This window comes from Sebastes fasciatus, chromosome 7 (assembly GCF_043250625.1).
Source record: "Sebastes fasciatus isolate fSebFas1 chromosome 7, fSebFas1.pri, whole genome shotgun sequence".
NCBI lineage: Eukaryota > Metazoa > Chordata > Actinopteri > Perciformes > Sebastidae > Sebastes > Sebastes fasciatus.
In genome coordinates this window covers 7320867-7330342 of record NC_133801.1, presented here as the reverse complement: position 1 = coordinate 7330342, position 9476 = coordinate 7320867, and positions in this window count along the sequence as shown.

Below are 9476 nucleotides of genomic sequence, written 5' to 3'. Positions count from 1 at the left end.
GCAGCACTTCTAAAGCGTATTACTCAACATTGTAACACTTTGTACTGATTAAACAAGCGAGATATAACGTGTTAAGTAGTGAGCTTTAGAGGTGCTGGCAGGTGTTTTCCTTTGGATACTAGCTTAGCTCAGCATAAAGACTGGAAGCAGGGGGGACACAGCTAGACGCGCTCTGTCCAAAGGAAACTAAATCTGCCCACTAGCACTTCTAAAGCTCACTACTTGACCCTTTATATGTCAGAAATCAAAGTATAAATCAATTAGTGAGTTTTAAAGGTGCTGGTAGGCAGTTTTAGTGTACTGGCCAGGCTTGCTTCCTCCCACTTCCAGTCTTTAAGCTAAGCTAAGCTAGTCATCCCCTGGCTTTAGTTTCATATTTACTGTACAGACATGACGGCTGTGTCCAAAATCATTCACTCATTCACAATCCAGCGAGTTTTATGTAGAAGACTATATAGTGAGCTCATCAGCAAAATGAAAAAACACCTTCAGACACTACTTAGGTCATTTTTTCTACGCCGTATTACGTCGTTGCTGTCGCACAATTGAAACATGCCAGATCAACATCAGCTTGTAGACCATCCATAATAAATACTGACATGTATTTTTTTGATAAATACATATTGTAAGCTATTTTGTTGAGGTTTCTCTTAGCTAAATGCTCTGAATTAATTGAAGTTCCCTCAGTAATGCAGCGTATATGTCTAGGGATTTTATTTTGAAAGGTAAGGAAGGAGCAAAGCGGTGATGCGCTGCCGTTATAAGCATATTTTCTCAAATTAATAAGTACTTTGTGGCCGTTTGTGTTGTGATGCGCTGCTCTGCTCACATTAAATACATTACTCATGAACTTATCGCAATCGTGTTAGTCTCTTTCCTCTTGTCCATCAGTGCAATTCATGATGGTATATAGTGCTCAGTTAGTGGCAATTGTTGTCCACTACTTTTCAAGATGCATTGTGGGATACTTTGGGTCCACTATATAGGGTATAACAATTCTCACTATACATTTTGATAGCACTAGAATATGGCGTCCACTATATAGTGTCTAGTGAGTGATTTTGGACACAGCCGAAGTAAATAAGTGAATTTCCCAATGTGTCACACTATTTCTTTAAAGGATACTCCTTCCAGTCAAAGCAGACTCAGTCACAACTGTATAATTAGAAGCAGTTTGTGGGTCTATGTCTGAGTACAGTATGTATGTATGTGTGTGTGTATCTGTGACCACGTCAACATGATAAGCAGGTACATTTGGAGGCGGAGGATAAAACACCTCAGCCTGTCTGTGTCTCTGAGTCACAGTCCATCTTCTTTCCGTCTCCTTCCCTGAACTCGTCTTGTTGGGTCCAGATAGGCATCTCCCCACATCTCAGACACACACACACACACACACCACCACCACAGAGCGAGTGAGCCTCGGTATGAGAGTGTGTGTGTGTGTGTGTGTGTGTGTGTGCACATGAAGTTATGTGTGATTGAATCTCAGCAGAAGAGATAAGGTTGGTATTATGATGATTCTGTTTGTGTGAAAGTGCGAGAGTGTGTGTTGTGTGTGCCCGCGGTCTGCAAGCATCTTGTACGTACACGTGTGTGAGCAAAGGAGGAAGCAAAATACTCTGCAGTGCGATGGCGGCGATAAGGGCGGGTGTGTGGTTGTGTGTGTGTGTGTCACCAGGGAGGTGGGATGGGGTTCAGTGGTAGGACACGCTCGTCCATGCTGGTATTCGTGAGAGGCTCCCAAATACCAGGGAGGGATGGGAGGAGGGAGCAGGTGGGATGGTGGTGGGGAGTTGTAGCATGGAAATGCCCAAAGCCTGGTGTTTTATCTCTCCAAGCAGAAGTGAAGCACGCTGGCACAAAACAAAGCAACAACATGTCTACTCTGAACAGCAAGTCTCTAGTCCATCCTGCAGGGAGACGAGTTCATAAGGTATGTGTGTTAATCAACTCAAGCTTTGCTCATACTTCATACGCACATGCTTCTTCACATCTACCACATCTGGGTCCCTGCACCAATTAGAGTTTTTCACCATAACCATCAAAATAACAGTAAATATCTTGAGACGAGTTGAGGAGACAAGACACAGGATATGGTGGCCTAAAGGCCCAGACACGCCAACAGACATCAGAGAACTAGCGGCGCCGAAGGCCACCAGTTGAGACGCCTCACGTCGCCTTTGTTTTGGCCAAAAAGTTGCACTCAAACACACCGCAGAGACCTCAGCCGACGGCCGATTACCGCGTACGTTCTGCACCTGCGTGAGATGAAATAACTCTCCACACCGGCAGGTGGCGGTAGTGTGTATTCGTCATTCAAAAAGGGAAACCGGGAGACCGAGGACTGCAGATATACAAGCCGTTGTTAGGCTACGTACATGAAACAAAGCGCCGTTTACCGACCATTTTCACACCACTCTCACTCACCACTTAGCTTCATTCCAGATGGCCATGTCGTTGTGACAATAAAGATGAAAAATGAGAAGAGCCTTCTGTTTTTCTTCTTGACTTTACTCGTTGGCTCGCTTTCCTCAATTCCGTTTCTCTTCTTGTGCAATGATTTGCTTGAGCTGAACGGCCAATCAGAGTGATTTCTCTCACTGATGGGCGCCGCTGATTCAACATGCTGAATCGGCGGAAAAAACTCAGAAACGGGGAGACGAGAGCCGACAATGAGGGACACACCGCAAAAACTAGGCCGAAAGACGCTCACCAATGGCCCCAAACAAACTCAACTATAGAATTCTGGTCTTAATCATATCTAACAACCAAAATCTTTTCAGATGGAGGTCCCTGAAGCAAAATCTTATCAAATGGGGGTCCGTGACCGAATGTGTATCAATTTAACAGTCCTTGACACAAAAAAGGTTGAAAACGACTGCGTTAATGTGTATGAGCCCGCCATTCTCTGTGAGTGTATGCATGGACCTACGTATATATACAACAGTATTAGGGCTTTCATATGTGTGTGTGTGTGTGTGTGTGTGTGTGTGTGTGTGTGTGTGTGTGTGTGTTGTGTGCATATGCCGCAGCAGGTGTCAGCAGTGACGGAGGGGGGGCGTCTGAGCAGACTTTGGCTCTGACCTGAAGTGTGAAGTGACACTCAGTACTAACACTCTCAACCTAATTGCTGCTGCTCGCAGCTGTTCTTCAACAAGACACACACATGCATAATACACACACACTCCTGTGTATGCTCATGAAAATGGTGCAAACTCATATAGAGCCAAGCAAAGAATGCACAGAGAGAGAGAGAGAGACACTTTGGTGACTTGCTGTGTGCTACAGTTGGATGAGAAGTGTAACAGAGGGAGAGTCACTGACAATGTTAGCATCAAGATGAACCACAGTTTGTGCTATTTAGTGCACCTGCTCACACCAGAGGTAGGGCATATCTAGCTAAATGCGATTTAACATTAGTGTGAAGTCCTCTTGTGCATATGATTGTAACATAGAGCTGACTGATTAACCTAACTGCCAGTCCCTTGAGGTGGGGAAAGCACTGCTTTTAAAAGGTCCCATATTGTAAAAAGTGAGATTTCCACGTCTTTATATTATAAAGCAGGTCAAGGTGCTTTATAAATACTGCGAAAGTATCGAAACGCTTAATTCACGGAGAAATCCACACAGCCCTCAGAAAATGTGTCTTTAAACAAGCCGTCAGGACTTCCGTAAAGATGTCACAACTATACAGTCACCGGTAGAAGTGCTGCTAAACTCTGTGTAGCTGACTCACACAGTGAATCCCCGACTGCAGTGACGGTGTGAATACGTCGACAGCGCAGATGAAGACCAGAAACCGCTGATCAATCAGAGCAGACTGGGCTTTTTACAGGAGGGGCCCTTAAAGAGACAGGTGCTAAAACGGAGGGTTTCAGACAGAGGGTGAATACAGGTATATTTAGACAGACAGTATGAGAAAAATAATGTGTTTTTTGAACATTAAAGCATGTAAACATGTTCTAGTAGTATCCAACCAGCTGATGATGACCGGTTGGAAAAAATTTCACCCAACCCTAGGTCGCATCGATCTGAAACTGAAATGAGTTCTAAAATTTGACAGCAACGAGATGATTGGCTCACAGAGGTCATGTCATGAGTAAAGGCATGAAGAAAGTCGTTCCTCATTGAACTTTTGCTATAAGCTTCATCTATACACCACCAGCCATGATTACCAACAGCGTAACACGGCTAAACACACACACAGACACACACACACAGGGCACAGGAAGAGAGTGATGAGGCGTCTGACAGGACCAAACAAAAGCCGTGCCCCTAAACAAACACGCAAACACAATGAGCATTGAGAGAGCTGAACACACACACGTTAAAGTACTATAAGTAGCTCCGATGTAAAGTCAGCTTATCTGCAAAACTCTGTTTGTGTGTGAATCTGTGCATTTAAACCCAAAGCATATCCTGCCTTGTTCCAACTAAAGAGCAGTTTGTGTGTGTGTGTGTGTGTGTGTGTGTGTGTGTGTGTGCATGAGAGAGCGTAAGAGAGCTGGTTATGTTTTATTATTTCTGTAACAAGTATGAAAACAAACAATCAAGTGCTTGCTGAGATGTGTGTGTGTGCTTGCGATAAAAGCCAAGACCATTATGAAAGTGTGTGTGCAAGTTGCAAGTGTGTCTGATTCATTATTTTGACAATGAATATGAAAACAAACTTAGTGCTTGTTGAGATAGGCTTATGAATGTGTGTACATGTTTTTAAAAAGTTTTCAACCACTCACACACACACACACACACACACACACACACACACACACACACACACACACACACACACACGCAGACACACACACATTCACACAACCCAAAACACTCGGGGCTCCTCGTATTCAAGCCAAATTATTGAGTGTGTGATATCCATCTGCCGGCGTGTGGCACCGCGAGGTGAAAGAGAAGCCCAACAGAGGGATGAACGGGGGCGAAAGGTAAATATTTGGTCTAGTTAAAGTGCTGGTGTTTACGTTAAGAGTAGCGGAGCTGTTTGTTTGAAGCCTCTCTCCCCTTCCAGTGTGTAAACTTGGCTACCAGATAAAGACTCGGGCCCTGCTCGCCTCCCAGAGATGAAGAGAAGGAGAGTGAGGGAAGGATAACAAAATAAACACAAAACAAATGAAGGAGTGCTTTTCCAGCGGCTCCTATCTCTATCAGAAACATTTACTGTACCGTGGCACAACAAATAATGAAGTGACAAGTGAGCAAAACATAAATAGCACTGCTGCGGACCTACACTGAAGACAAAGACAGGGAAACAAAAAGAAATGACTCAAAGGCAGGCGAACACACTGATAAAGAGATCAGCTGAAGAAAATATGTAATTCCCACGGGCCTACAGCACCACGTCCAAATCATTCTGGAAAAATATGTGTTTTGGCCGAGAGAGAAATGCAGGAAAAGGTGATAAAATGAGGCGTTAGTGGGGATGGATGAGGACAGAAACATGCAGACGGGGGAGAAAGAGAGGCAAAGAGACGGAGATGTGAAGATAGAGAGCCGGCCAGAAAATGGAGAGGTTCAGTCGGGCCAAAGATGAAGAGATAGCTCCGCCAATAAGGTCCAGAGTGTGAAAGAAAGAAAGAGGCTTTTCTGTGGAGTTCAGAGAGGCTGTCAATCCAAGAGAGAGCACGATCCAACAGAATATTTATTCAGCTAATAGAATAAAAAGAGGGAGAGGAGGAGGGGATGGATGGAGGGGTGTTTCTATTTATATGCCTGTGTACCAGGGCTGCACTAGTGTACAAATATATTCTGCATATGAGCCCTGTTGCTTCTTTTAAGCAAGCTTCATGTGTGTAGGCCTGTGCTTGGTTGCTTCACAATAAAAGCCAGTAAAAACATTGTTCCTTCAGTAAAATCTTTCTACATATTTTCCATTTTTTAAGGATTGCAAGTCGACATTCAGCTCCAACAAAAATGGAAGCAGGAGTTACCACTTTTATTAATCTCAGCAGCTCTTACACCCTATGCAGTGTTTGGGCTAATATGTGTCGTAGAAATTCATTTGATAAAGACCTATTATGTGGCCCTAGTGTCTATATTATTGGTATATGTGCACACATTAAAGGATAATTCTGGTTTATTCCAATGTGGGTCTTGCCAACACATTCTCACTCCCATCTCGTCAGATACAGCTGTTTGGTCAGTGCCCCTTGGTATCGGAGACCGACGCAAAGGGTACCCCTCTTGCGTTACTTTTGGACGGACCAGGAACGACGTGTCAATATACGCTCGTTAAATGCATAGTGTCCTTTCAAAATACACTTCTGTTTTCACAGGATGTTTAGGCAACACAAACGCTTACAGTTGGGCTTGGGAAACAGTCGTGGTTGGCGTTAACTTCAGTGACGCATAACTCACGACTAACCGCTCGCATAACTAGCGATCACGTGACGCATGGGACTACGTGACAGAATAAGTCACCGGTTAATTTAAGTTTCACAGCGGTCTCCTGGGTGCAAGTCCTGTGCTTGTTTGACCCATCCACCTCCCCGTCCACACGCCCATAGTGGACTCTCACGCTCTTAATACTACGTCACATGCTCTGACCGTCAAGTAACGCCGCGGGTGGGTTTACAATGGTATTAGTTGAAAGCCCAGTTTCATCGCATTCAGTCGCTGAAGGGTGTCTCCGTGCTTCAGTATCCGATGCCAGGGGGCACTTACCAAACGGATGTATTAGATGAGTTGGGAGTGAGAACAGGTTGGTCTTACTTTCGTAGCTTTGCCAATTATTTCTATCAGTAATGATAATATTGTACGCACCAAAGTTATTCCTGAGATCTGGGAACACGATGACATTGTTATCCTTCTTGAACAGGAAAACTGCATCTTAGCAATTAACTTGGTAAAATGTACAATGTTAGCATGACAGATAGAAACTACGTCAAAAAAACTATTGGAGATTGTATTGAGGAACAGGTAAGAGAAACAATCCTTCAACATGCTTATCATGTGGTATATTCAAGTGAACTGTTATTAATCCACCTGTGTATATACTCATGAAAACTCAATAAAGGAATAATCACAAACAGGGTTTTTTTTTTTGCATCAGTGAGCGCGGTGTGACCTTGCAGAACACATGTGGTGCACTGAACTCAAAGATAAAGCGGGATGGGAGGAGAGAGGGTGAAGGTCTAAAGAGGGCTATCTGTGTGTGTGTTTCTTCCTTCCATCATCTCATTCAGACAGCTATATTATTTTGTGTGGGTGTCTGAGTATGTGCTTGACTCCCAAGGATGCCAAGAGTTCGGTATGCTGTAGATTTCCTCTTTAGACAGAGAAGGTCTTTGTTTTATCGTATTTTACAAGATATAGCCAAAAAGATGAGAAACAGACACGGGCCCCACCACCTCTCCTATAGGAGCAAAAGACCTTTTAGTTGTTTAGCCTCTTTTTGTTGTTGTTTTGCATCTCTTTGTAGTTGCTTTGTGTCTCTTTGGAGTCATTTTGTGTCTCTTTGTAGTTGCTTTGTGTCTCTTTGCAGTCATTGCGTCTCTTTGTGGTTGTTTTGTCTCTCCTTGTGGTTGTTTTGTGTTTCTTTGTAGTTGTTTGATTGAATTTCCAAATAAAAAATATTATCATTGACATTCCCTCTCTGGTCTGTAGACAGTTCAGTCTGTCAGAACAGTCGGGCCTGTTCAGTAATCCATGATACTGATAAACCAACTACCTTCATCATCAAATGAAGAAAAAAATTAACTTGGCAAAAAAATAGTGATTGGTTATTGGTTTTTCCGTACTAATGTAAGTAAATAAACCTCCACATGAACTCGGCCTTACTACCCACAAATGAGTCCTGCTCACTAGTAGCTGGCATTGTTCCTGAAACCACACCCTCTTTTCCCACAATGCACCCCCAAAGTTAATCCACAAAATCTCTCAGCAAAGGATTCCCCCCCGAAAAATCAACACAGCTCAACAAGCTGCTGTTGTGTTTTCAAAGCACCACACTCAATATAGTCGCATTTACTGTATTTCAGGCATTAGAATAATACACACTGTCAATCATGGCCACACGCACTTATCCTGATTCAATCTGCATCCTAAATGCTTCACTGGTTGTACAAACACATTCACTTTAAGGGCATGAGCCATCTGGTTGCATGGTTACTGTATTGTAGCTGTGGCAGTGTGTGGCGGTGTGTTTTTGTTGTGATGATTATATGTTTTGTTTCTGAGCGCACCGAAACAAATTAAAAAATCAACTGCGGTTGATTTGGCAATAAATGACTCTTGAGTCTTGAATGCAATGTTGAACATTCACAGACAGCACAACACAGTCCATTAATTCAGCTCAGTGTTTAGTCAATAAAAGATCACCCAAGCTTACATGAACTAGCAGCCTTTACTCTCAGCCGTTATTAGAGGCTCTTTGATGCTGATGTATTTTGATTGGGAATTAGTTTTCCTCCCCCTTCGACGGTGTCGAGCAGCTAAACAAGACCCAGCTGTACAAGCCTGTGATTACATCTCATCTCCCCACTGTTTGCCCCAAATACCCCAACAGCAGACTTGTTGCTCCCTTCATCAGCAAATAAGAGCAGGACTGCACGCGGTCAAACCGAGGTGTCTCGGATCAAGCGTGCTTGTTTTCTGGACGTGCGTAGGTGTGTGTAGTAGTGCCAAACACCATATTTACAGATGAAAAGGTGTGCAGAGAGGGTGGTTCTGCCAAAGCAGACACAGTGAGAGAGATACAAGCTGATGTCAGAGCGGCTCACTGTATTTACACACAGGCCGTGACAGCGAAGAGAAAAAGAGAAAAGCTCCGACTTTCACCCTGAGCGAGCCTACACATAGTTGGGTGGCTCATATGAAAAGCACTCGCGTGGCGGGGCAGCACGCTGATTCAGCTGCAGGTTATTGTCCCTCAAAGACGCTTTTTTACAGTGAAAATATTATGATACATCTGCACATATTTAGCTCTCGGCCATACACACACTCACACAGACTCAAGGCAGTACAGACATGGAAGTACACACACACCTCACATGTCTGGAAAGTCAAAGAGAGGAATGCTGTCAGACGTGCTAAAGCGTTGGTGGGCACTCAAAGCAATAAAAGCGCTATCTGCACGTCATCAGCAGCCCATCGGCCCCCGGGGGAGGCTTATTGATCAATGTGGCGGCTAATCCGAAACGGATTAACCCGTGGCGATTTCCTTCCTTCCTCAACTCAGCCTTTTCTCCTTGAAACCACACGTTTGCTATCCCACTAAAAATACCACAAATGTTTCTCACTAAATGTCCAATACCACTTTCAGTGTCGCTGGCGGGTACGCATGGTGGAAATAAGAACAGATCTTTGAAGTGCACTGGATACACACACATCCTTGAATTGTTAGAGGACAGTCTGTTGACTTATATTGTCTCTTTCACCCCTAGATTTGACATGCCAGCACTGACTTTAACCCAATTTATTTGACCTTATTTTAAAGGGACTCTCTGTAAGAATCAGAAACTGCT